Here is a 25,825-nt window from a genome sequence, read left to right on the forward strand (position 1 = left end):
GCCCGCTGGCACGTGGCGCCACTCCCATTAGAGCCCTCCTGCGGGGTGCACCTTCGGCCCCGGATTTCAAATCAGGTTTTGGGCGGCCGGATAAGCCTCGCGGCCCGGCAGCGTATCCCCGGCTCTCGCCGGTGGGGCCGAGTCAGTTTTTGCGCCCGAGTCGAAGCGTAACTGGAAATGAGCACTTTCGCGGTCAACGAAGTCCGAGCAAGAAATCTTTTGCGGGCACCCTCGTAACGCTCCCCGTCCGGCACCCACGGCGGGACCGACGCCGCCCGCTGCCAGATGCCGCACTTGGGCTGGAAGCCATGGTTTTTCCGTGCCGAGCAGCTGATCGCACGATGGCATTGGGACCGACTTGGCAACTCCCCGAGAGCCCTCCTGCGGGGTACACTATTAAACGTGGATTTCAAGTCAGTTTGGGGCGGCCGTGTCAGACATGCAGCCCAGCAGCCAATCCTCGGCCACAGGGGAAGCGCTCGTTCACTCTGCCGTCAGTTCCTCTGCCGAGTCCGAGTGCCGCCGGGCCCGCCGCTGGTCCTCCCCGGTCTCCTCCTCCAAGGCCGGTCCGCCCGAGGGCCACCGGGCGGCGCCGGCCGGCCCTCCGCGCTCGACCTCCTCCCCCCGCTGCTGGACCCCACCACCCCTCTCCCAGAAGCCGCTCCCGCAGCAGCGACGTCGTCCGACCCTGCCCGCCAGGATCGGCCCGTCTGCGGCGCGGGCAAATCCCTCGGGTCGAAAGCTTTAGTTTTAGCAGATCACAGCAAGCGGCTGCTCTACTGGGCACGACACCCCAATCCATACCCAAGTCGTCTGTAAGTGATCTGGCGTCCCTCTCGAGACGGCGGTTCGGCTTGCGCCGGAGTTCCCGGCCCCCGGGCAGGGGCCGCGGGCGGAGTCGGCCCGGCCCCCCTCCAGGCAAGAGCGGGTGGGCGCTGACGCGGGCCGCGCACCGGCAGAGATTTCGACTTAGAGGCGTTTAGCCGTAATCTCTCGGGTGGTAGTCTCGCACCACCGGCCTCTCGACCGAGCGCCTGAACCAGGGGTCCGAATCTGCGGTTCCTCTCGTAGTGAGCAGGATTGCCGTGACGGCGACCTCTCATCAGTAGGGTAAAACTACCTGTCTCACGGCGGTCCAAAGCCAGCTCACGTTCCCCATTGGTGGGTGAACAATCCAACGCTTCGCAATGATAGGAAGAGTCGACATCGAAGGATCAAACAGCAACATCGCTATGAACGCTTGGTTGCCACTACCCCGTTATCACTGTGGTAACATTTCTGATACCTCTCGCTTCAAACTGCGAAGCTCAAAAGGATCGATAGGCCACGCTTTCACGGTCTGTATTCATGCTGAAAATCAGATTCAAACGAGCTTTTGCCCTTTTGCTCCGCGCGAGGTTTCCGTCCTCGCTGAGCTCGCCTTAGGACACCTGCGTTACCCTTTGACAGATGTACCGCCCCAGTCAAACCCCCCGACTGAAGCTGTCGCCGGAGCGGGTGGCGGCCGGCCGCGTAGCGCCGGAAGACTGGGCCAGCTCCCCGCCTCACCGGCTAAGTAAAGAAACCACGAGAGTAGTGGCATTTCAGCGTCGGGCCTGGGGCCCTCCCACCTATCCCACACCCCTCCGTGTCTCTTCACAAGGTCAGACTAGAGTCAAGCTGATTCTGCCAAGCCCGTTCCCTTGGCTGTGGTTTCGCTAGATAGATAGGGACAGTGGGAATCTCGTTAATCCATTCATGCACGTCATTAATTAGATGACGAGGCATTTGGCTACCTTAAAAGAGTCATAGTTACTCCCGCCGTTTACCCGCACTTCGCTGAATTTCTTCACTTTGACATTCAGAGCACTGGGCAGAAATCACATCGCGTCAGCGCCCCGGCTGCAGACTTCGCGATGCTCTGTTTTTCATTAGACAGTCGGATTCCCCTGGTCCGTACCAGTTCTGAGCCGGCTGCTGGGCGCCGGCCGAAGCGGCCGCAGCGAGGACTGTCCACGAGGCGGGCCCCACGCCGGTCCGGGCTCGCCCAGCGCCCTAGCTCCGGACCAGCCGATTCCAGGGATCCCGCCCCTTAGCAAGAAAAGGAAACTCTTCCCGGGTCCCCGACCGGCGTCTGGGGCTCGCTTGCTTCGCAGATCGGACCGCCAAGGAGGACGGAGGGCTCCACCTGCGGGTTTGGAAATATTGACCCGATTCCGTTTCGCCCGGGGGGCGAGGCCCCGGCCCTGCGAGGAGGGGGGCGCCCGCCTCCGCTGGGAGCGGAACCTCCCTGGGGCTTAGGATCGACTGACCCATGTACAACTGCTGATCGCATGCAAGCCTTCTCCGCCACTCGGCCCTCGAGGATCTCACTCCAATATTTGCTACTACCACCAAGATCTGCGCCCGCGGCGGCTCCACGCGGCCAGGCGGCCGGCGCTTCGACGTGCACCGCGGCGGCCCTCCTACTCGTCGGGGCGTACCACCCGGCCGGCGGTCCCACTCGCTCTCTGCCCCGACGGCCAGGTGTGGGCGGCACTCTCAGTGCCATTCATTTTCAGGGCTAGTCGACTTCCATGGCCACCGGCCTGCTGCCCGTATTAAGCAACGCCTTTTCTGGGCTCTGATGAGCGTCGGCCCCAAATGCGGCGCCCCAACCCGGCGGGTCCTCTCGCCCGACCTGAGGTCGATGGGTTCGCAATAGGCCTCGGCCTCTCACTCTCTCTCTCGCCTCTCAGGGCCCGCCCGGCGCCTCGGCGGCTGCCAGCAAGGAGGGCTTCCCTCCGCGGCCCTCTCTTCTCTCTCTCGGCGCTGGGCGCCCGCTCCCTCTCCGGCGGTCCACTCGGAGATCTGCCACGGGGCCGGCGGCACTCGGTCCCCGTTGGCCGGGTCCGGGCCTCCCCTTTTTCTTTCTCGGCCTGCCCTGCCTGCCTGGCCTCCTTTCCGGCGCGCTCCCTCGAGGCCGCCTGTGTCTTTCTTGTTCGGTTTGGGGGCACGACCGGCGCTCGTTTGTGGGGCGGATACTCAGCGCCGACCTCCCCCGGGGAACGACCCGCCCGGCCGGTGCCCCTCGCCTACCTGCCTGCCTTGCCCGCAGATCTCCCATATCATCCTCGCCAGAGAGCGGGGGGAACCCGCGCCGCAACCTACCGGTCTCTTTGCACTCCCCTTGTTGCCGCCTGCAGCCAGTGTCCTCGCTGGGGCCTCCCGGCGGGGCGGCGGGCAGCCACTTTTTTCCGCACCTCCCGTCCCGGGGCTCTCCGGCAGGGCCGGCCGCGGCCCGGAAGCGGCCTTTCCGACACCTCTGGGCAAGGCCGGGCGGGCCGGCCGACGCTCTTCTGGGCATGAAGGGTCAGGCCGGCCGCGCAGAGAAACGCTGTTAACGGAGCGCCCGGAGGGCCTCCCGGCGGGACGGCGAGCAGCCACTTTCCTTGAGCCGCTCCGGAGCGGGGCTTGTCCAGACCCCAGGGGGAATCGCTCCGGAGGCTTGGGTTCACCCTGCAGGAATTGCCGTATTGTATGGACAATATATGGCTGTACTGATTTCTGGCAGCTGGAGCTGAGCTCCAGACCACCCTCCCCCTATAAATAGGCAAACCAGGGAGTGGGGGTTAAGGTCCAAAACGCTCTCATTGAAATACGCACGTTTTGGGCCCAACCTGTCCCGGGGCAAAGCCCTCTCAGAGGCCTTGGGTGGGCCGGCGAGCCGATGGACGCCATGCCTGAAGCGCCCGGCCCGCTCTCCGCGGGCAACCCCGGACATCCGAACCTCTCGGTCCAGGTTTTCCGAAAAAGGCGATTCACCGCGCCGCACCACGCAGCCCGCCGGCATGGAGCCGTTTTCGCCCGGGGAAGCGTGTCGGAAATGCACGGCTTTAGAGGGTCCGCGTGCGGCTGCGGCGGGTTTTTTTTTTCCCCAGGACGGCAATTCGCCGCGGAGACACCCTCCCCCCTATAAAAAGGCAAACCAGGGAGTGGGGCTTAAGGTTCAAAACGCTCTCATTAAAATAAGCACGTTTCGGGCCCAACAGACCCCGACGAGAGACTCTCTCGAGAGCCGGGGTGCCTCGCCGACGCGTTGGCAAGTGGGGACGAGTCGGTTTTTGCGCCCGAGTCGGGTCGAAACCGGAGATCCGACCTTTCGCGCACCACCAAGTCCGGGGAAGAAATCTTCAGTGGGCGCCCACGCAACGCCGCCCGTCCGACACCCACAGCGGGACCGGCGCCGCCCGCTGCGAGACTCCGCCCTTGGGCCCGAGGCCCCGGTCCCTACCCGCCCGCTGGCACGTGGCGCCACTCCCATTAGAGCCCTCTTGCAGGGTGCACCTCCGGCCCCGGATTTCAAATCAGGTTTTGGGCGGCCGGATAAGCCTCGCGGCCCGGCAGCGTATCCCCGGCTCTCGCCGGTGGGGCCGAGTCAGTTTTTGCGCCCGAGTCGAAGTGTAACTGGAGATGAGCCCTTTCGCGGTCAAGGAAGTCCGAGGAAGAAATCTTTAGCGGGCACCCACGTAACGCTCCCCGTCCGGCACCCACGGCGGGACCGACGCCGCCCGCTGCCAGATGCCGCACTCGGGCTGGAAGCCATGGTTTTTCCGTGCCGAACAGCTGATCGCGCGATGGCATTGGGACCGACTTGGCAACTCCCCGAGAGCCCTCCTGCGGGATACACTATTAAACGTGGATTTCAAGTCAGTTTGGGGCGGCCGTGTCAGACATGCAGCCCAGCAGCCAATCCTCGGCCTCAGGGAAAGCGCTCGTTTACTCCGCCGTCAGTTCCTCTGCCGAGTCCGAGTGCCGCCGGGCACGCCGCTGGTACTCCCAGGTCTCCTCCTCAAAGGCCGGTCCGCCCGAGGGCCACCGGGCGGCGCCGGCCGGCCCTCCGCGCTCGACCTCCTCCCCCCGCTGCTGGACCCCACCACCCCTCTCCCAGAAGCCGCTCCCGCAGCAGCGACGTCGTCCGACCCGGCCCGCCAGGATCGGCCCGTCTGCGGCGCGGGCAAATCCCTCGGATCGAAAGCTTTAGTTTTAGCAGATCACAGCAAAGCGGCTGCTCTACTGGGCACGACACCCCAATCCATACCTAAGTCGTCTGCAAGTGATCTGGCGTCCCTCTCGAGACGGCGGTTCGGCTTGCGCCGGAGTTCCCGGCCCCCGGGCAGGGGCCGCGGGCGGAGTCGGCCCGGCCCCCCTCCAGGCAAGAGCGGGTGGGCGCTGACGCGGGCCGCGCACCGGCAGAGATTTCGACTTAGAGGCGTTTAGCCGTAATCTCTCGGGTGGTAGTCTCGCACCACCGGCCTCTCGACCGAGCGCCTGAACCAGGGGTCCGAATCTGCGGTTCCTCTCGTACTGAGCAGGATTGCCGTGACGGCGACCTCTCATCAGTAGGGTAAAACTACCTGTCTCACGGCGGTCCAAAGCCAGCTCACGTTCCCCATTGGTGGGTGAACAATCCAACGCTTCGCAATGATAGGAAGAGCCGACATCGAAGGATCAAACAGCAACATCGCTGTGAACGCTTGGCTGCAACTACCCAGTTATCACTGTGGTAACATTTCTGATACCTCTCGCTTCAAACTGCGAAGCTCAAAAGGATCGATAGGCCACGCTTTCACGGTCTGTATTCATGCTGAAAATCAGATTCAAACGAGCTTTTGCCCTTTTGCTCCGCGCGAGGTTTCCGTCCTCGCTGAGCTCGCCTTAGGACACCTGCGTTACCCTTTGACAGATGTACCGCCCCAGTCAAACCCCCCGACTGAAGCTGTCGCCGGAGCGGGTGGCGGCCGGCCGCGTAGGGCCGGAAGACTGGGCCAGCTCCCCGCCTCACCGGCTAAGTAAAGAAACCACGAGAGTAGTGGCATTTCAGCGTCGGGCCTGGGGCCCTCCCACCTATCCCACACCCCTCCGTGTCTCTTCACAAGGTCAGACTAGAGTCAAGCTGATTCTGCCAAGCCCGTTCCCTTGGCTGTGGTTTCGCTAGATAGATAGGGACAGTGGGAATCTCGTTAATCCATTCATGCACGTCATTAATTAGATGACGAGGCATTTGGCTACCTTAAAAGAGTCATAGTTACTCCCGCCGTTTACCCGCACTTCGCTGAATTTCTTCACTTTGACATTCAGAGCACTGGGCAGAAATCACATCGCGTCAGCGCCCCGGCTTCAGACGTGGCGATGCTCTGTTTTTCATTAGACAGTCGGATTCCCCTGGTCCATACCAGTTCTGAGCCGGCTGCTGGGCGCCGGCCGAAGCGGCCGCAGCGAGGACTGTCCACGAGGCGGGCCCCAGGCCGGTCCAGGCTCGCCCAGCGCCCTAGCTCCGGACCAGCCGATTCCAGGGATCCCGCCCCTTAGCAAGAAAAGGAAACTCTTCCCGGGTCCCCGACCGGCGTCTGGGGCTCGCTTGCTTCGCAGATCGGACCGCCAAGGAGGACGTAGGGCTCCGCCTGCGGGTTTGGGAATATTGACCCGATTCCGTTTCGCCCGGGGGGCGAGGCCCCGGCCCCGCGAGGTGGGGGGCGCCCGCCTCCGCTGGGAGCGGAACCTCCCTGGGGCTTAGGATCGACTGACCCATGTACAACTGCTGATCGCATGCAAGCCTTCTCCGCCACTCGGCCCTCGAGGATCTCACTCCAATATTTGCTACTACCACCAAGATCTGCGCCCGCGGCGGCTCCACGCGGCCTGGCGGCCGGCGCTTCGACGCCCACCGCGGCGGCCCTCCTACTCGTCGGGGCGTACCAACCGGCCGGCGGTCCCACTCGCTCTCTGCCCCGACGGCCAGGTGTGGGCGGCACTCTCAGTGCCATTCATTTTCAGGGCTAGTCGACTTCCATGGCCACCGGCCTGCTGCCCGTATTAAGCTACGCCTTTTCTGGGCTCTGATGAGCGTCGGCCCCAAATGCGGCGCCCCAACCCGGCGGGTCCTCTCGCCCGACCTGAGGTCGATGGGTTCGCAATAGGCCTCGGCCTCTCACTCTCTCTCTCGCCTCTCAGGGCCCGCCCGGCGCCTCGGCGGCTGCCAGGAAGGAGGGCTTCCCTCCGCGGCCCTCTCTTCTCTCTCTCGGCGCTGAGCGCCCGCTCCCTCTCCGGCGGTCCACTCGGAGATCTGCCACGGGGCCGGCGGCACTCGGTCCCCGTTGGCCGGGTCCGGGCCTCCCCTTTTTCTTTCTCGGCCTGCCCTGCCTGCCTGGCCTCCTTTCCGGCGCGCTCCCTCGAGGCCGCCTGTGTCTTTCTTGTTCGGTTTGGGGGCACGGCCGGCGTTCGTTTGTGGGGCGGATACTCAGCGCCGACCTCCCCCGGGGAACGACCCGCCCGGCCGGTGCCCCTCGCCTACCTGCCTGCCTTGCCCGCAGATCTCCCATATCATCCTCGCCAGAGAGCGGGGGGAACCCGCGCCGAACCTACCGGTCTCTTTGCACTCCCCTTGTTGCCGCCTGCAGCCAGTGTCCTCGCTGGGGCCTCCCGGCGGGGCGGCGGGCTGCCACTTTTCCCGCACCTCCCGTCCCGGGGCTCTCCGGCAGGGCCGGCCGCGGCCCGGGAGCGGCCTTTCCGACACCTCTGGGCAAGGCCGGGCGGGCCGGCCGACGCTCTTCTGGGCATGAAGGGTCGGGCCGGCCGCGCAGAGAAACGCCGTTAACGGAGCGCCCGGAGGGCCTCCCGGCGGGACGGCGAGCAGCCACTTTCCTTGAGCCGCTCCAGAGCGGGGCTTGTCCAGACCCCAGGGGGAATCGCTCCGGAGGCTTGGGCTCCACCCTGCAGGAATTGCCGTATTGTATGGACAATATATGGCTGTACTGATTTCTGGCAGCTGGAGCTGAGCTCCAGACCACCCTCCCCCTATAAATAGGCAAACCAGGGAGTGGGGGTTAAGGTCCAAAACGCTCTCATTGAAATACGCACGTTTTGGGCCCAACTTGTCCCGGGGCAAAGCCCTCTCAGAGGCCTTGGGTGGGCCGGCGAGCCGATGGACGCCATGCCTGAAGCGCCCGGCCCGCTCTCCGCGGGCAACCCCGGACATCCGAACCTCTCGGACCAGGTTTTCCGAAAAAGGCGATTCACCGCGCCGCACAACGCAACCCGCCGGCATGGAGCCGTTTTCGCCCGGGGAAGCATGTCGGAAATGCACGGCTTTAGAGGGTCCGCGTGCGGCTGCGGCGGGTTTTTTTTCCCAAGGACGGTAATTCGCCGGGCAGACACCCTCCCCCCTATAAAAAGGCAAACCAGGGAGTGGGGGTTAAGGTTCAAAACGCTCTCATTAAAATACGCACGTTTCGGGCCCAACAGACCCCGACGAGAGACGCTCTCGAGAGCCGGGGTGCCTCGCCGACGCGTTTGCAAGTGGGGACGAGTCGGTTTTTGCGCCCGAGTCGGGTCGAAACCGGAGATCCGACCTTTCGTGCACCACCAAGTCCGGGGAAGAAATCTTCAGCGGGCGCCCACGCAATGCCGCCCGTCCGACACCCACAGCGGGACCGGCGCCGCCAGCTGCGAGACTCCGCCCTCGGGCCCGAGGCCCCGGTCCCTACCCGCCCGCTGGCACGTGGCGCCACTCCCATTAGAGCCCTCCTGCGGGGTGCACCTTCGGCCCCGGATTTCAAATCAGGTTTTGGGCGGCCGGATAAGCCTCGCGGCCCGGCAGCGTATCCCCGGCTCTCGCCGGTGGGGCCGAGTCAGTTTTTGCGCCCGAGTCGAAGCGTAACTGGAAATGAGCCCTTTCGCGGTCAACGAAGTCCGAGGAAGAAATCTTTTGCGGGCACCCTCGTAACGCTCCCCGTCCGGCACCCACGGCGGGACCAACGCCGCCCGCTGCCAGATGCCGCACTCGGGCTGGAAGCCATGGTTCATCCGTGCCGAGCAGCTGATCGCACGATGGCATTGGGACCGACTTGGCAACTCCCCGAGAGCCCTCCTGCGGGGTACACTATTAAACGTGGATTTCAAGTCAGTTTGGGGCGGCCGTGTCAGACATGCAGCCCAGCAGCCAATCCTCGGCCACAGGGGAAGTGCTCGTTCACTCTGCCGTCAGTTCCTCTGCCGAGTCCGAGTGCCGCCGGGCCCGCCGCTGGTCCTCCCCGGTCTCCTCCTCAGAGGCCGGTCCGCCCGAGGGCTACCGGGCGGCGCCGGCCGGCCCTCCGCGCTCGACCTCCTCCCCCCGCTGCTGGACCCCACCACCCCTCTCCCAGAAGCCGCTCCCGCAGCAGCGACGTCGTCCGACCCGGCCCGCCAGGATCGGCCCGTCTGCGGCGCGGGCAAATCCCTCGGATCGAAAGCTTTAGTTTTAGCAGATCACAGCAAAGCGGCTGCTCTACTGGGCACGACACCCCAATCCATACCCAAGTCGTCTGCAAGTGATCTGGCGTCCCTCTCGAGACAGCGGTTCGGCTTGCGCCGGAGTTCCCGGCCCCCGGGCAGGGGCCGCGGGCGGAGTCGGCCCGGCCCCCTTCCAGGCAAGAGCGGGTGGGCGCTGACGCGGGCCGCGCACCGGCAGAGATTTAGACTTAGAGGCGTTTAGCCGTAATCTCTCGGGTGGTAGTCTCGCACCACCGGCCTCTCGACCGAGCGCCTGAACCAGGGGTCCGAATCTGCGGTTCCTCTCGTACTGAGCAGGATTGCCGTGACGGCGACCTCTCATCAGTAGGGTAAAACTACCTGTCTCACGGCGGTCCAAAGCCAGCTCACGTTCCCCATTGGTGGGTGAACAATCCAACGCTTCGCAATGATAGGAAGAGTCGACATCGAAGGATCAAACAGCAACATCGCTATGAACGCTTGGTTGCCACTACCCCGTTATCACTGTGGTAACATTTCTGATACCTCTCGCTTCAAACTGCGAAGCTCAAAAGGATCGATAGGCCACGCTTTCATGGTCTGTATTCATGCTGAAAATCAGATTCAAACGAGCTTTTGCCCTTTTGCTCCGCGCGAGGTTTCCGTCCTCGCTGAGCTCGCCTTAGGACACCTGCGTTACCCTTTGACAGATGTACCGCCCAGTTTAAAGTCCCCGACTGAAGCTGTCGCCGGAGCGGGTGGCGGCCGGCCGCGTAGCACCAGAAGACTGGGCCAGCTCCCCGCCTCACCGGCTAAGTAAAGAAACCACGAGAGTAGTGGCATTTCAGCGTCGGGCCTGGGGCCCTCCCACCTATCCCACACCCCTCCGTGTCTCTTCACAAGGTCAGACTAGAGTCAAGCTGATTCTGCCAAGCCTGTTCCCTTGGCTGTGGTTTCGCTAGATAGATAGGGACAGTGGGAATCTCGTTAATCCATTCATGCACGTCATTAATTAGATGACGAGGCATTTGGCTACCTTAAAAGAGTCATAGTTACTCCCGCCGTTTACCCGCACTTCGCTGAATTTCTTCACTTTGACATTCAGAGCACTGGGCAGAAATCACATCGCGTCAGCGCCCCGGCTGCAGACTTCGCGATGCTCTGTTTTTCATTAGACAGTCGGATTCCCCTGGTCCGTACCAGTTCTGAGCCGGCTGCTGGGCGCCGGCCGAAGCGGCCGCAGCGAGGACTGTCCACGAGGCGGGCCCCACGCCGGTCCGGGCTCGCCCAGCGCCCTAGCTCCGGACCAGCCGATTCCAGGGATCCCGCCCCTTAGCAAGAAAAGGAAACTCTTCCCGGGTCCCCGACCGGCGTCTGGGGCTCGCTTGCTTCGCAGATCGGACCGCCAAGGAGGACGGAGGGCTCCACCTGCGGGTTTGGGAATATTGACCCGATTCCGTTTCGCCCGAGGGGCGAGGCCCCGGCCCCGCGAGGAGGGGGGCGCCCGCCTCCGCTGGGAGCGGAACCTCCCTGGGGCTTAGGATCGACTGACCCATGTACAACTGCTGATCGCATGCAAGCCTTCTCCGTCACTCGGCCCTCGAGCATCTCACTCCAATATTTGCTACTACCACCAAGATCTGTGCCCGCGGCGGCTCCACGCGGCCAGGCGGCCGGTGCTTCGACGCGCACCGCGGCGGCCCTCCTACTCGTCGGGGCGTACCACCCGGCCGGCGGTCCCACTCGCTCTCTGCCCCGACGGCCAGGTGTGGGCGGCACTCTCAGTGCCATTCATTTTCAGGGCTGGTCGACTTCCATGGCCACCGGCCTGCTGCCCGTATTAAGCAACGCCTTTTCTGGGCTCTGATGAGCGTCGGCCCCAAATGCGGCGCCCCAACCCGGCGGGTCCTCTCGCCCGACCTGAGGTCGATGGGTTCGCAATAGGCCTCGGCCTCTCACTCTCTCTCTCTCGCCTCTCAGGGCCCGCCCGGCGCCTCGGCGGCTGCCAGGAAGGAGGGCTTCCCTCCGCGGCCCTCTCTTCTCTCTCTCGGCGCTGGGCGCCCGCTCCCTCTCCGGCGGTCCACTCGGAGATCTGCCACGGGGCCGGCGGCACTCGGTCCCCGTTGGCCTGGTCCGGGCCTCCCCTTTTTCTTTCTCGGCCTGCCCTGCCTGCCTGGCCTCCTTTCCGGCGCGCTCCCTCGAGACCACCTGTGTCTTTCTTGTTCGGTTTGGGGGCACGACCGGCGCTCGTTTGTGGGGCGGATACTCAGCGCCGACCTCCCCCGGGGAACGACCCGCCCGGCCGGTGCCCCTCGCCTACCTGCCTGCCTTGCCCGCAGATCTCCCATATCATCCTCGCCAGAGAGCGGGGGGAACCCGCACCGCAACCTACCGGTCTCTTTGCACTCCCCTTGTTGCCGCCTGCAGCCAGTGTCCTCGCTGGGGCCCCCCGGCGGGGCGGCGGGCAGCCACTTTTTCCGCACCTCCCGTCCCGGGGCTCTCCGGCAGGGCCGGCCGCGGCCCGGGAGCGGCCTTTCCGACACCTCTGGGCAAGGCCGGGCGGGCCGGCCGACGCTCTTCTGGGCATGAAGGGTCAGGCCGGCCGCGCAGAGAAACGCCGTTAACGGAGCGCCCGGAGGGCCTCCCGGCGGGACGGCGAGCAGCCACTTTCCTTGAGCCGCTCCGGAGCGGGGCTTGTCCAGACCCCAGGGGGAATCGCTCCGGAGGCTTGGGTTCACCCTGCAGGAATTGCCGTATTGTATGGACAATATATGGCTGTACTGATTTCTGGCAGCTGGAGCTGAGCTCCAGACCACCCTCCCCCTATAAATAGGCAAACCAGGGAGTGGGGGTTAAGGTCCAAAACGCTCTCATTGAAATACGCACGTTTTGGGCCCAACCTGTCCCGGGGCAAAGCCCTCTCAGAGGCCTTGGGTGGGCCGGCGAGCCGATGGACGCCATGCCTGAAGCGCCCGGCCCGCTCTCCGCGAGCAACCCCGGACATCCGAACCTCTCGGACCAGGTTTTCCGAAAAAGGCGATTCACCGCGCCGCACAACGCAACCCGCCGGCATGGAGCCGTTTTCGCCCGGGGAAGCATGTCGGAAATGCACGGCTTTAGAGGGTCCGCGTGCGGCTGCGGCGGGTTTTTTTCCCAAGGACGGTAATTCGCCGCGCAGACACCCTCCCCCCTATAAAAAGGCAAACCAGGCAGTGGGGGTTAAGGTTCAAAACGCTCTCATTAAAATACGCACGTTTCGGGCCCAACAGACCCCGACGAGAGACGCTCTCGAGAGCCGGGGTGCCTCGCCGACGCGTTTGCAAATGGGGACGAGTCGGTTTCTGCGCCCGAGTCGGGTCGAAACCGGAGATCCGACCTTTCGCGCACCACCAAGTCCAGGGAAGAAATCTTCAGTGGGCGCCCACGCAACGCCGCCCGTAAGACACCCACAGCGGGACCGACGCCGCCCGCTGCGAGACTCCGCCCTTGGGCCCGAGGCCCCGGTCCCTACCCACCCGCTGGCACGTGGCGCCACTCCCATTAGAGCCCTCCTGCAGGGTGCACCTCCGGCCCCGGATTTCAAATCAGGTTTTGGGCAGCCGGATAAGCCTCGCGGCCCGGCAGCGTATCCCCGGCTCTCGCCGGTGGGGCCGAGTCAGTTTTTGCGCCCGAGTCGAAGCGTAACTGGAGATGAGCCCTTTCGCGGTCAAGGAAGTCCGAGCAAGAAATCTTTAGCGGGCACCCACGTAACGCTCCCCGTCCGGCACCCACGGCGGGACCGACGCCGCCCGCTGCCAGATGCCGCACTCGGACTGGAAGCCATGGTTTTTCCGTGCCGAACAGCTGATCGCGCGATGGCATTGGGACCGACTTGGCAACTACCCGAGAGCCCTCCTGCGGGATACACTATTAAACGTGGATTTCAAGTCAGTTTGGGGCGGCCGTGTCAGACATGCAGCCCAGCAGCCAATCCTCGGCCTCAGGGAAAGCGCTCGTTTACTCCGCCGTCAGTTCCTCTGCCGAGTCCGAGTGCCGCCGGGCCCGCCGCTGGTACTCCCCGGTCTCCTCCTCCAAGGCCGGTCCGCCCGAGGGCCACCGGGCGGCGCCGGCCGGCCCTCCGCGCTCGACCTCCTCCCCCCGCTGCTGGACCCCACCACCCCTCTCCCAGAAGCCGCTCCCGCAGCAGCGACGTCGTCCGACCCGGCCCGCCAGGATCGGCCCGTCTGCGGCGCGGGCAAATCCCTCGGATCGAAAGCTTTAGTTTTAGCAGATCACAGCAAAGCGGCTGCTCTACTGGGCACGACACCCCAATCCATACCCAAGTCGTCTGCAAGTGATCTGGCGTCCCTCTCGAGACGGCGGTTCGGCTTGCGCCGGAGTTCCTGGCCCCCGGGCAGGGGCCGCGGGCGGAGTCGGCCCGGCCCCCCTCCAGGCAAGAGCGGGTGGGCGCTGACGCGGGCCGCGCACCGGCAGAGATATCGACTTAGAGGCGTTTAGCCGTAATCTCTCGGGTGGTAGTCTCGCACCACCGGCCTCTCGACCGAGCGCCTGAACCAGGGGTCCGAATCTGCGGTTCCTCTCGTACTGAGCAGGATTGCCGTGACGGCGACCTCTCATCAGTAGGGTAAAACTACCTGTCTCACGGCGGTCCAAAGCCAGCTCACGTTCCCCATTGGTGGGTGAACAATCCAACGCTTCGCAATGATAGGAAGAGCCGACATCGAAGGATCAAACAGCAACATCGCTATGAACGCTTGGCTGCAACTACCCAGTTATCACTGTGGTAACATTTCTGATACCTCTCGCTTCAAACTGCGAAGCTCAAAAGGATCGATAGGCCACGCTTTCACGGTCTGTATTCATGCTGAAAATCAGATTCAAACGAGCTTTTGCCCTTTTGCTCCGCGCGAGGTTTCCGTCCTCGCTGAGCTCGCCTTAGGACACCTGCGTTACCCTTTGACAGATGTACCGCCCAGTTAAAGTCCCCGACTGAAGCTGTCGCCGGAGCGGGTGGCGGCCGGCCGCGTAGCGCCAGAAGGCTGGGCCCGCTCCCCGCCTCACCGGCTAAGTAAAGAGGCCACGAGAGTAGTGGCATTTCAGCGTCGGGCCTGGGGCCCTCCCACCTATCCTACACCGCCCCCCGTGTCTCTTCACAAGGTCAGACTAGAGTCAAGCTGATTCTGCCAAGCCCGTTCCCTTGGCTGTGGTTTCGCTAGATAGATAGGGACAGTGGGAATCTCGTTAATCCATTCATGCGCGTCATTAATTAGATGACGAGGCATTTGGCTACCTTAAGAGAGTCATAGTTACTCCCGCCGTTTACCCGCACTTCGCTGAATTTCTTCACTTTGACATTCAGAGCACTGGGCAGAAATCACATCGCGTCAGCGCCCCGGCTGCAGACGTCGCAATGCTCTGTTTTTCATTAGACAGTCGGATTCCCCTGGTCCGTACCAGTTCTGAGCCGGCTGCTGGGCGCCGGCCGAAGCGGCCGCAGCGAGGACTGTCCACGAGGCGGGCCCCAAGCCGGTCCGGGCTCGCCCAGCGCCCTAGCTCCGGACCAGCCGATTCCAGGGATCCCGCCCCTTAGCAAGAAAAGGAAACTCTTCCCGGGTCCCCGACCGGCGTCTGGGGCTCGCTTGCTTCGCACATCGGACCGCCAAGGAGGACGGAGGGCTCCGCCTGCGGGTTTGGGAATATTGACCCGATTCCGTTTCGCCCGGGGGGCGAGGCCCCGGCCCCGCGAGGTGGGGGGCGCCCGCCTCCGCTGGGAGCGGAACCTCCCTGGGGCTTAGGATCGACTGACCCATGTACAACTGCTGATCGCATGCAAGCCTTCTCCGCCACTCGAGGATCTCACTCCAATATTTGCTACTACCACCAAGATCTGCGCCCGCGGCGGCTCCACGCGGCCTGGCGGCCGGTGCTTCGACGCGCACCGCGGCGGCCCTCCTACTCGTCGGGGCGTACCAACCGGCCGGCGGTCCCACTCGCTCTCTGCCCCGACGGCCAGGTGTGGGCGGCACTCTCAGTGCCATTCATTTTCAGGGCTAGTCGACTTCCATGGCCACCGGCCTGCTGCCCGTATTAAGCTACGCCTTTTCTGGGCTCTGATGAGCGTTGGCCCCAAATGCGGCGCCCCAACCCGGCGGGTCCTCTCGCCCGACCTGAGGTCGATGGGTTCGCAATAGGCCTCGGCCTCTCACTCTCTCTCTCGCCTCTCAGGGCCCGCACGGCGCCTCGGCGGCTGCCAGGAAGGAGGGCTTCCCTCCGCGGCCCTCTCTTCTCTCTCTCTCGGCGCTGGGCGCCCGCTCCCTCTCCGGCGGTCCACACGGAGATCTGCCACGGAGCGGAACCTCCCTGGGGCTTAGGATCGACTGACCCATGTACAACTGCTGATCGCATGCAAGCCTTCTCCGCCACTCGTCCCTCGAGGATCTCACTCCAATATTTGCTACTACCACCAAGATCTGCGCCCGCGCCGGCTCCACGCGGCCTGGCGGCCGGCGCTTCGACGCGCCCCGCGGCGGCCCTCCTACTCGTCGGGGCGTACCACCCGGCCGGCGGTCCCACTTGCTCTCTGCCCCGACGGCCAGGTGTTGGCGGCACTTTCAGTGCCATTCATTGTCAGGGCTAGTCGACTTCCATGGCCACCGGCCTGCTGCCCGTATTAAGCAACGCCTTTTCTGGGCTCTGATGAGCGTCGGCCCCAAATGCGGCGCCCCAACCCGGCGGGTCCTCTCGCCCGACCTGAGGTCGATGGGTTCGCAATAGGCCTCGGCCTCTCACTCTCTCTCTCGCCTCTCAGGGCCCGCCCGGCGCCTCGGCGGCTGCCAGGAAGGGGGGCTTCCCTCCGCGGCCCTCTCTTCTCCCTCTCTCGGCGCTGGGCGCCCGCTCCCTCTCCGGCGGTCCACTCGGAGATCTGCCACGGGGCCGGCGGCACTCGGTCCCCGTTGGCCTGGTCCGGGCCTCCCCTTTTTCCTTTCTCGGCCTGCCCTGCCTGCCTGGCCTCCTTTCCGGCGCGCTCCCTCGAGGCCGCCTGTGTCTTTCTTGTTCGGTTTGGGGGCACGACCGGCGCTCGTTTGTGGGGCGGATACTTAGTGCCGACCTCCCCCGGGGAACGACCCGCCCGGCCGGTGCCCCTCGCCTACCTGCCTGCCTTGCCCGCAGATCTCCCATATCATCCTCGCCAGAGAGCGGGGGGAACCCGCGCCGCAACCTACCGGTCTCTTTGCACTCCCATTGTTGCCGCCTGCAGCCAGTGTCCTCGCTGGGGCCTCCCGGCGGGGCGGCGGGCTGCCACTTTTTCCGCACCTCCCGTCCCGGGGCTCTCCGGCCTGGCCGGCTGCGGCCCGGGAGCGGCCTTTCCGACACCTCTGGGCAAGGCCGGGCGGGCCGGCCGACGCTCTTCTGGGCATGAAGGGTCAGGCCGGCCGCGCAGAGAAACGCCGTTAACTGAGCGCCCGGAGGGCCTCCCGGCGGGACGGCGAGCAGCCACTTTCCTTGAGCCGCTCCGGAGCGGGGCTTGTCCAGACCCCAGGGGGAATCGCTCCGGAGGCTTGGGCTCCACCCTGCAGGAATTGCCGTATTGCATGGACAATATATGGCTGTACTGATTTTTGGCAGCTGGAGCTGAGCTCCAGACCACCCTCCCCCTATAAATAGGCAAACCAGGGAGTGGGGGTTAAGGTCCAAAACGCTCTCATTGAAATACGCACGTTTTGGGCCCAACCTGTCCCGGGGCAAAGCCCTCTCAGAGGCCTTGGGTGGGCCGGCGAGCCGATGGACGCCATGCCTGAAGCGCCCGGCCCGCTCTCCGCGGGCAACCCCGGACATCCGAACCTCTCGGACCAGGTTTTCCGAAAAAGGCGATTCACCGCGCCGCACCATGCAACCCGCAGGCATGGAGCCGTTTTCGCCCGGGGAAGCATGTCGGAAATGCACGGCTTTAGAGGGTCCGCGTGCGGCTGCGGCGGGTTTTTTTTTCCCCAGGACGGCAATTCGCCGCGGAGACACCCTCCCCCCTATAAAAAGGCAAACCAGGGAGTGGGGGTTAAGGTTCAAAACGCTCTTATTGAAATACGCACGTTTCGGGCCCAACAGACCCCGACGAGTGACGCTCTCGAGAGCCGGGGTGCCTCGCCGACACGTTGGCAAGTGGGGACGAGTCGGTTTTTGCGCCCGAGTCGGGTCGAAACCGGAGATCCGACCTTTCGTGCACCACCAAGTCCGGGGAAGAAATCTTCAGCGGGCGCCCACGCAACGCCGCCCGTCCGACACCCACAGCGGGACCGGCGCCGCCCGCTGCGAGACTCCGCCCTCGGGCCCGAGGCCCCGGTCCCTACCCGCCCGCTGGCACGTGGCGCCACTCCCATTAGAGCCCTCCTGCGGGTGCACCTCCGGCCCCGGATTTCAAATCAGGTTTTGGGCGGCCAGATAAGCGTTGTGGCCCGGCAGCGTATCCCTGGCTCTCGCCGCTGGGGCCGAGTCAGTTTTTGCGCCCGAGTCGAAGCGTAACTGGAGATGAGCCCTTTCGCGGTCAACGAAGATCGGGGAAGAAATCTTCAGCGGGCGCCTACGTAACGTTCGCCGTCAGGCACCCACGGCGGGACCGACGCCGCCCGCTGCCAGATGCCGCACTAGGGCTGGAAGCCATGGTTCATCCGTGCCGAACAGCTGATCGCACGATGGCATTGGGACCGACTTGGCAACTCCCCGAGAGCCCTCCTGCGGGGTACACTATTAAACGTGGATTTCAAGTCAGTTTGGGGCGGCCGTGTCAGACATGCAGCCCAGCAGCCAATCCTCGGCCACAGGGGAAGCGCTCGTTCACTCCGCCGTCAGTTCCTCTGCCGAGTCCGAGTGCCGCCGGGCCCGCCGCTGGTACTCCCCGGTCTCCTCCTCCAAGGCCGGTCCGCCCAAGGGCCACCGGGCGGCGCCGGCCGGCCCTCCGCGCTCGACCTCCTCCCCCCGCTGCTGGATCCCACCACCACCGTCTCCCCGCCTCCCGAGTGGCGGAGCCCCTCTCCCAGAAACCGCTCCGGCGACGCTGCCTCCCTATTATCCTACCCCTAACCCTAACTGCAAACCTATATAACACTAAACCTTACCCTAACCACAATTCCAACCCTTACCCTTACCCTGTCTCTATCTGTAACCCCAACCCTATCCCTAACCCCAACCCTATATCCTTACTCTAGCCCCAACCCTAACTGGGAAAGCATGGCTGTTGCGCCTGAATATGGGAACGCTCGTTACCGTGAAAACAAAACATGCATCAATTAAAGCATCCTTTGAAAATAGTGAAACAAAAGTTGCAAGCAAGGTTAACTGAGACAGAAAGGTGCATTTTGAGGGTTTACATGAAAACAATTTAATTGTAACTGTCATTGAAATAAAAAGTTGGAAATTCAGATGCTCAAAATCTACCATCTTCTTTGACAAGTCATCTTGCATCTTTATCCAAGTTACATTTTATTTATAAATAACAAGATCACGTCATCATTTATGCCATTTCACATACGTCAGTCTGTGTACAAGCCAGTGTTAAGTCAAGGTTTTGATTCTCAAGGCCGGCGGTTGAATAAAAGGGTACATTTTAGACACATTGTACACGAGTTAAAGAAAAAGAAAGATATACGCAAACTTCGTGTTGTGTGCGTACAATCACAACTGTTTTAGCATGAGTTCATCGTAACTCCGAAGACGGTGTTTCATCATGCACAGCACCTAGGGAAATACGGAATGGTCAATACTTGCATTTGATATTTTCTCAAGTTTTGAGAAATGGCAGGTAAATTTCGGCGGTGTTCTATTTGAGTTGGAAAACAGACACATTCTTGACCAAGTAACTTGGGTGACTTTTTTCACTTGTCCCTTTTTGTAACTCGAAGATACTGATATAAAATTTAGGGCCAGTGAGGCTCTAGATATAAATGACAACATGAAGTTTCGGTCTTGCCAAAATTAAATGTAACGTGGGTTACGTGGAGATAAAAACAAAACTGAATGGAGTGCACCGTGATACAGAGGCTGTATACAGCGTTTGGGACGTGATTAGGGTAAAAGCAAAATCTTGACTGATTCGACATCCAGTGGATTCTCTGTCATTTTCTGTTGTTGAAATTCAAAGAACTATACGGATTGTTTGTTTGTTTTGCTTTTGTTTGACCAGTTTTGTGCTTGTATTTGGGGGGAGCAGATCTGTTGGCGTGACGCAAGAAGATTAATCCAATACAAGTGGGACATGCATGTTTTTTTGTGTGGATTTCTGTTTGAAAATATCAAGTGATTCTGCAGTTGAAAGCAATCGAAATTGTACTTAATGTTTTTCCATCAATGAAATAAGGAGGCAAGTGTTGCAAGACTGTGTCGCCCCTTGATCTGTTTCTCTTGTCAATAATAAAAATTCACTATAGAGATACGTCGCTGTTTTTTCGACTGAGATCACTAGACAGAAATGGACCCAAACACGGTTGAAATCGGTTTTATTGTCGAACATTTAAGAAATTAAGATTATGAATCAAAAGGTGATCCGTGTATTCAACCCAGAAAATTGCTTGAGAGTGTTTTGCGCTCACTAAATTAAAAAAAAAAATTGGTGAGGGAAAAATATAAAAGTTATGTGGTGTTGACCAAGCATTCAGGCGCACGGACTCCTGAAATTCGTAAGGAATCGCAGTTACCGGCTTCCATATAGGACTCTTCTGGGATCTCGGGGCTCCCGGCCCACCACACTTCCTCCCTGCCCATCCATTTAACTCTAAAAAGAGTTTGAGCGACCATGCAAGGGAGGAAACGAGACAAGCCCCTAAGCCCTGGCCGCCGAGTCGGCCATGCGTCTCGAACCTGTACTAAGGCGCTCACCTGGACTTCGCGGACAGTCCCAGCAGAAGAGCTTACCCCGTGGGCTAAGGTACTGTTGGTATTTGGCGGGGGTGAATTAGAGTCTCTTATAGCTACTGACTGACAGCAAGCTTTGGGAAAATAAAAGTCACCGGTGGGATTCGAACCCACCGTCTGACGATCTGATAACCACGAGCTTAACCAGTTGGCAATCTCAGAGAATTGTTTCAGGTCGTTCATATTTACGTAGATAACAAAACCATTAATAACCAAGTCATACCGCACAGAATTTTGCTCTGCAAAGACTGAGCGATTAAAACGCTGCAATAGTGCATCATGTAGCCAAAATGCACAATTGGCCTACACACAAATCTCACTGGCAGCTCTTCCGCGATAAATTTCAATTAATGCGCGCGCATCAATATGGTAAAGTCACCGGACTGCACGTCCGTCCGGACACGTCTCAGCTCTTAAAGGTTGCACTACACCAAAATACGCGCCCATAGGGGTGCTCTGCCCAATTCAAGGAGAATTCTTCGCCAAACCGAGACGCTGAAAAAGTACCCCTAGAGTTTATTTGAAAAAGAGGAGATTGTGGGGCCCAAGAAATTGTGGGATTGTGGAAGAATGGCCCAGAATGAACTCTCCACATTCAAGTGCTCCCATCCCTAGGCCAAGCACAGCAAAATGCTACTGACTAATTGTTCCAATAGACTGAAAAGGTGGAGGGATGTCATTTGAAAAATGGCCGCTGATGACAGACTTGGGAGCGTTCACTTTTTTTGGTGGGGGTGAGTTTGTTTTTGGTGGATAATCAGAAATTTCATTGGTTAAGTAACCTACTTAAAATTGAAAATAAAAAGAAAGCTGAATGACCCAAGAACACTCTGCTTTTTTGGGGGGGGGGGGTTTGTAAGTTGCCGCGGGGGGGAGGGTTAAGAGGCCCGAAGGACTTTGGTTGCCTGCACCGGGGCTGCAAACGTGGTCGATTTTACTTTGTCTTTAAATGGGCTTCCTTTAGTTCAGTGCACTCATAGAAAGCAGTGAAAAGTCAGAGCGAAATAGCGCCGCCTGTTGACTCTCGGAGGAGGTCTGTCTCCGTTTTTTTCACCGGAAATTCAAGATTATGGCCAGTAGATCGCTTTTCGTTTCAATTTTATGGGTTTTACCCACGATTTGTTATTATTCGCCTTTTCCCAAAGATATATCCAAAATAGTAAAACTGTTCGCCCAGCTCTGATTGTCTTTCCAAATACGCCCGCAATTTCATGCTTTTTGTGAAAGAAATAACCCGAACTGGAAACTACCAGTCCAAAATTCGGGATTTATAAAAATGTTTCTGTGATCCCTACCGGTTATAGCATGTTTTATTGTATACAGTCCAAACAGATTTCATTAACTAATATAAAGATAACAGAAAACATATCAAAATAATCAAAATAAATCAAACACTAGAGTCAACTTGTTATTAAATTGCTCTCCTGGTTGTGAAAACAGGGTTTTCACAGAAAACTACATTTCCTGGAAAACTACATTTTATGACTTTTCCAGGATTTTTTAGGAGTAAGAAGTTTAAAAAATGCATTACTAAGATGTATGTAGGAAACCCTACATCTGAGTAATCTTTACCTGGAAATGAAATGTTTTCAAGGTTTACTGCAGTTCTATCTTGCAGGACAAAGATCCTTTTGAAGGGATCCACTCTTAGAAAAGTGCCTTTTTGTCCATCACTTGTTTCAACCTGGTCGCTTTGCTGACACTCTCTCAAAAACTGTACTGATTCCTTTAACACTTTTGTGACAGTGATTTTTTGTGGCTTGCCTGCGGTTTTCTGTAACAAAGATATATGATATTTGTTGGCTGTAATGCTCACCCATGTTAAACTGTAAAATATTCAAAGGTAGAAATCTGTGATTTATGAAGACGGGACGACTTTTCAAATATCTTTCTAGGGTTTTATGGCATTTCATTACATCAACAGATAACAATTTTTTACATGTACCACAGAAAACTTGCCTGCCGCAAATATTCCGATTTACTAATCCTTCCTAAGTGGGTTTTTCTTTCAGAAACATGTAAAGTGCATTTACGAGGAAATAACAAATTTGTTGTTTATTAATTAAATTCTTTGCACAAGTACCGGTATCTTTTGGAAATACATCATATTTCTTTCTGATATACCGGTAGACCAACAACTGAATGTTAAAATGGAACATGAGCACGTTACTTACGTCTCTGATGATACTCTCCATAGGGAGGTACTGGATGTCTTACGGAACGTTCATTCACCCAGATATCACGCCTAGTATATCCAATAAAACTCACTAGGTATGACCATTCTTTATCTTTGACTACTTTCCCAGTGGGCACACGACGTGTTAAAGACGTCTTTTTGTGGTCGTTATGTGGTCGTGTGTCGTAAAGTGGTCGTGACAAAAAAACGACGTCTTAAAGACGTCTTTTATCCTCGGTTAGAAACATTGCTCCAGCAACCATGACCACAAAAAAACATGACGTCTTTAAGACGTCGTTTTGCAGTCGTTATCGAATCATCGGTACCACACATACAGTGAAAGGAGAAAACGACGTCTTAACGACGTCTTTTTTTCTCTCTGTTTGAATTGTTTTCTTCAACAACCAATACATGAAACACACGACGTCTTTACGACGTCATTTTACAGTCGTTATCAAATCGTCAACATACAACAGAAAAAGATTTAGATAACTTTATGAAGATTTTGCACGGTGACTTTTGGTTTGTCTCGGATTTTGCCGGTTCTCACTCGGTTTCACCGCGGAAGGTCCGACAGAGCAATGGCATACAGTGTATTGCGAAATCCCGCCGGCGGCCGCAGGTGACTGTTCTGTTTGACTGTTCTCATCTATTCGTCAAGAGGGATGTGTGGGATAGCAATAGTGTGAATGTCCAGTTTACAGGGAAATTTTAACACTAGAGGAATTTCGAGTGTGGTTAAGTACACCTGCTTGTGATTTATTATTATTTGCAGTGGAACTGACCCTCAAGCCCCTCGTCTGATTTAAAATAACATGACGTTAAAATACCCCTACATTTAGAATGGATGAGGCTATTTTCTTTCATTGCCTGCTTGCTCGCAAGCGCGCAACGACTGGCTTCGAGCGTGTGCACCGCCCTACTATAGTGGCTCTGGCTTAGTCTTAGCTGGTTCCAGCCTTCCGAGCAGACTCTGAGCATGCCGACTGGAACCAGCGATGGCAAAGACTGAGGTCATGTCCAAAAGTCAAAACGGGCTTCCAGAACTACGGTTAGGTCTATTGACTTTGGCGTCTACACGTATTTCAAATGGAATAAAGATCTTCAGGTCAGGGAACCAGACTACTTCATAATTTTGTCCGTGCTTTGAATTAAGAGAGCTCGAGTACATGTACATGTACAAGTATCGCTGCAAGCAGCTTGTCCGTTTCAAGAAGAGTAAGACAGGTTAGGCCCTTCCTTAAAAGGTAAGTGCTTATAAACTGTAATTCTGTTACGTATGGGCATTGTTGGTGAAGCAGAGGTCAGGCTTAAACGCAATAATTTTAATCCTCAACAGTCAACCGGGTTGGCCACGGTTGTTTCCTACCTCCATGGGTGGACCACAGACAGTGTTTATTCGTAGTCGTACGTAGACTCGCAGTCGTAGTGCAGTAAGGAGCATCTGGGCTTGCCACAGTGCCCATACTTCAGCGTCATCAAATATGGCAAATACTAACAGTGTCAATAAGTCTAATTTACCCTTTTAAGATTAAATGTTATACCATTGTATTAGTGAGACTAAACTGTGAAAATGTAATGGCAGTACATGTATGTGATGCAATGTACAATATTGGCCACTCGATGTAGACATGTTTGAGACAGTTGGTGGCAGAAAAATTCTTTTTCATTCTGAATCACAATGAACATGCGCACTTCAGCTCAGACGTGGTGTAAACAATGGTAGAGGACCGGTTTATTTACTGCCACCAAAGTCTTTATAGTTTTTACAAAAATAAATTGTCTTATTTGTCTAACATTTGCAGGAAATGTTGCATCACGCGGCACAACAGTGTCTGCAGTAAGACAACGAATAGCGAAGTACTTAAAGCTTAGTATTCCTACCAGAGACAAACCAAGAGCCCTGAGTAATTCAGCAGGCATGCCCACCGGATAACTGTGCGACCAGTCTAGTGCATCAGATGGCCTGTTTCCTGGCTGTTTCATATATTTCGGTGATATTTAACTAATGAGCATAAAGCCTATTTTTGTATTGGGTCTTATTTTAAACTTTAAACCTTTTGTTGTTCAAGTAAAATATGTACATTGTTTCTTCAGGTGTATTTCCTCAGGTTGAAGCAATGAAGGCTGTTTAAAGTACGGTTATAACAAAATTACACGTCTGATCGGTTTTTTGGGGGGGGCATGGGTAAAATTGTTTGCAGGATTAAAACACGTACAATAATTTAAATTGTAACTGACTAGATCATCCTGTTCCAGGATAGTCTGTTTTCTAAAAATTTGACAAACCACTGCATGAGACAAAATTTTGTCCAAAAAGTGTTCAATATTTCCATTTTTTAAAATTCTAAGCCAACTCGATTTGAATTGTCTTATTAGTACAAGCATACATCTTTTCATCAACTTATGTCTGTTTTTTTACCTCTTATAAATGCCATTACATGTACATCTAAAACGTATTTTACTAAGTCTTGCCTCGTTGGAAATGTTTTGTTCTGCCAAATATTCAGTTACATGGCTTATACTACATGTACATGTACTGTGTGCTTAATGTTTCCCATTCTTGCCTTGTCCGTAAAAGTAAAACCTTTTAACTGCTTTTATCCAGGAAGTGTAAACACAAGTGTACCTTGTTTCATCGTCACTTTGATCGTGCTGGGTGCAATTGTAATGGTCCCTCCAAAGCCATTGAATTTACCAGAAATATTATTGGTACATAATATTTGTGTAGACCACCAATTTCAGCAAAGTGTGCTAACAGGTTATTATAATATGAAGAATCAGAGTTAAATAAAAAAAAATTGTTTAGTTGTAAACAGTCGCTTCAGTCAAAATTTATTTTATAGCCAGGCAGCGTGTTAAGGCATGTGAACTTCTTTTTATCATAAAAAAGTATAAAAAAAATGACTCGTTCAATGCAGATGTCTTTTTTCCTTGATATTTGATGGATAAAAGACGTCTTAATGCTGACGTCTTTTATTAGTCGCAATGTTGACGTCTTTTATTAGTCGCAATGTTGACGTCTTTTATCAGTCTCAATGTTGACGTCTTTTATTAGTCTCGATATTGACGTCTTTTATTAGTCTCGATGTTGACGTCTTTTGTTAGTCGCGATGTTGACGTCTTTTACTCGTCATAACGCTGACGTCTTTTTCTAGTCGGACCACTGACGTCGTTTACTTGTCAGGATGCTGACGTCTTTTGGCTTTGCATATACGACTCAAAAAAGACATTAATAAGACGTCAATATTAGACGTCTTTAAGACGTCATAACGACGTCTCGTGCCCACTGGGTTAGCTGCACACCATCTTCCCAACTCATGGAATGCCTGGACGCGACTTCCGACTGAGAATTTTCCTGTCATTTGACCTTCTTTAGAAACTGAACATTTTGAGAACTGCACCAAGACTGTAAAATGATGGATGATGAAGATGAGGAAATCACCTTAACCTTGCCCTTATATGGCAGCCAATTTACTCTTGGAGAGTCCATCATGAAAG

The 25,825-nt window shown here is 57.5% G+C and overlaps 1 long non-coding RNA gene and 4 pseudogenes across 1 annotated transcript; 1 reads left to right on the forward strand and 4 right to left on the reverse strand.

Annotated features, from left to right (window-relative positions):
- Nucleotides 1-723: 723 nt before the first annotated feature.
- On the reverse strand, nucleotides 724-2,081 carry LOC147797416 (large subunit ribosomal RNA; annotated as a pseudogene).
- Nucleotides 2,082-4,977: 2,896 nt separating this feature from the next.
- Nucleotides 4,978-6,336, reverse strand: LOC147797417 (large subunit ribosomal RNA; annotated as a pseudogene).
- Nucleotides 6,337-9,229: 2,893 nt separating this feature from the next.
- Nucleotides 9,230-10,588, reverse strand: LOC147797418 (large subunit ribosomal RNA; annotated as a pseudogene).
- Nucleotides 10,589-13,482: 2,894 nt separating this feature from the next.
- Nucleotides 13,483-14,842, reverse strand: LOC147797419 (large subunit ribosomal RNA; annotated as a pseudogene).
- A 7,605-nt stretch (nucleotides 14,843-22,447) lies between these two features.
- LOC147797420 (uncharacterized) lies at nucleotides 22,448-25,140 on the forward strand. Its single transcript, XR_015427222.1, has 2 exons — nucleotides 22,448-23,571; nucleotides 24,130-25,140. It is a non-coding gene; the product is annotated as an uncharacterized LOC147797420 (long non-coding RNA).
- Nucleotides 25,141-25,825: the final 685 nt, after the last annotated feature.

The sequence above is a fragment of the Acanthaster planci genome, linkage group LG11 (assembly GCF_054643075.1).
Source record: "Acanthaster planci isolate LZ-2023a linkage group LG11, COTS_SCS, whole genome shotgun sequence".
In the NCBI taxonomy this organism is placed as follows: Eukaryota; Metazoa; Echinodermata; class Asteroidea; order Valvatida; family Acanthasteridae; genus Acanthaster; species Acanthaster planci.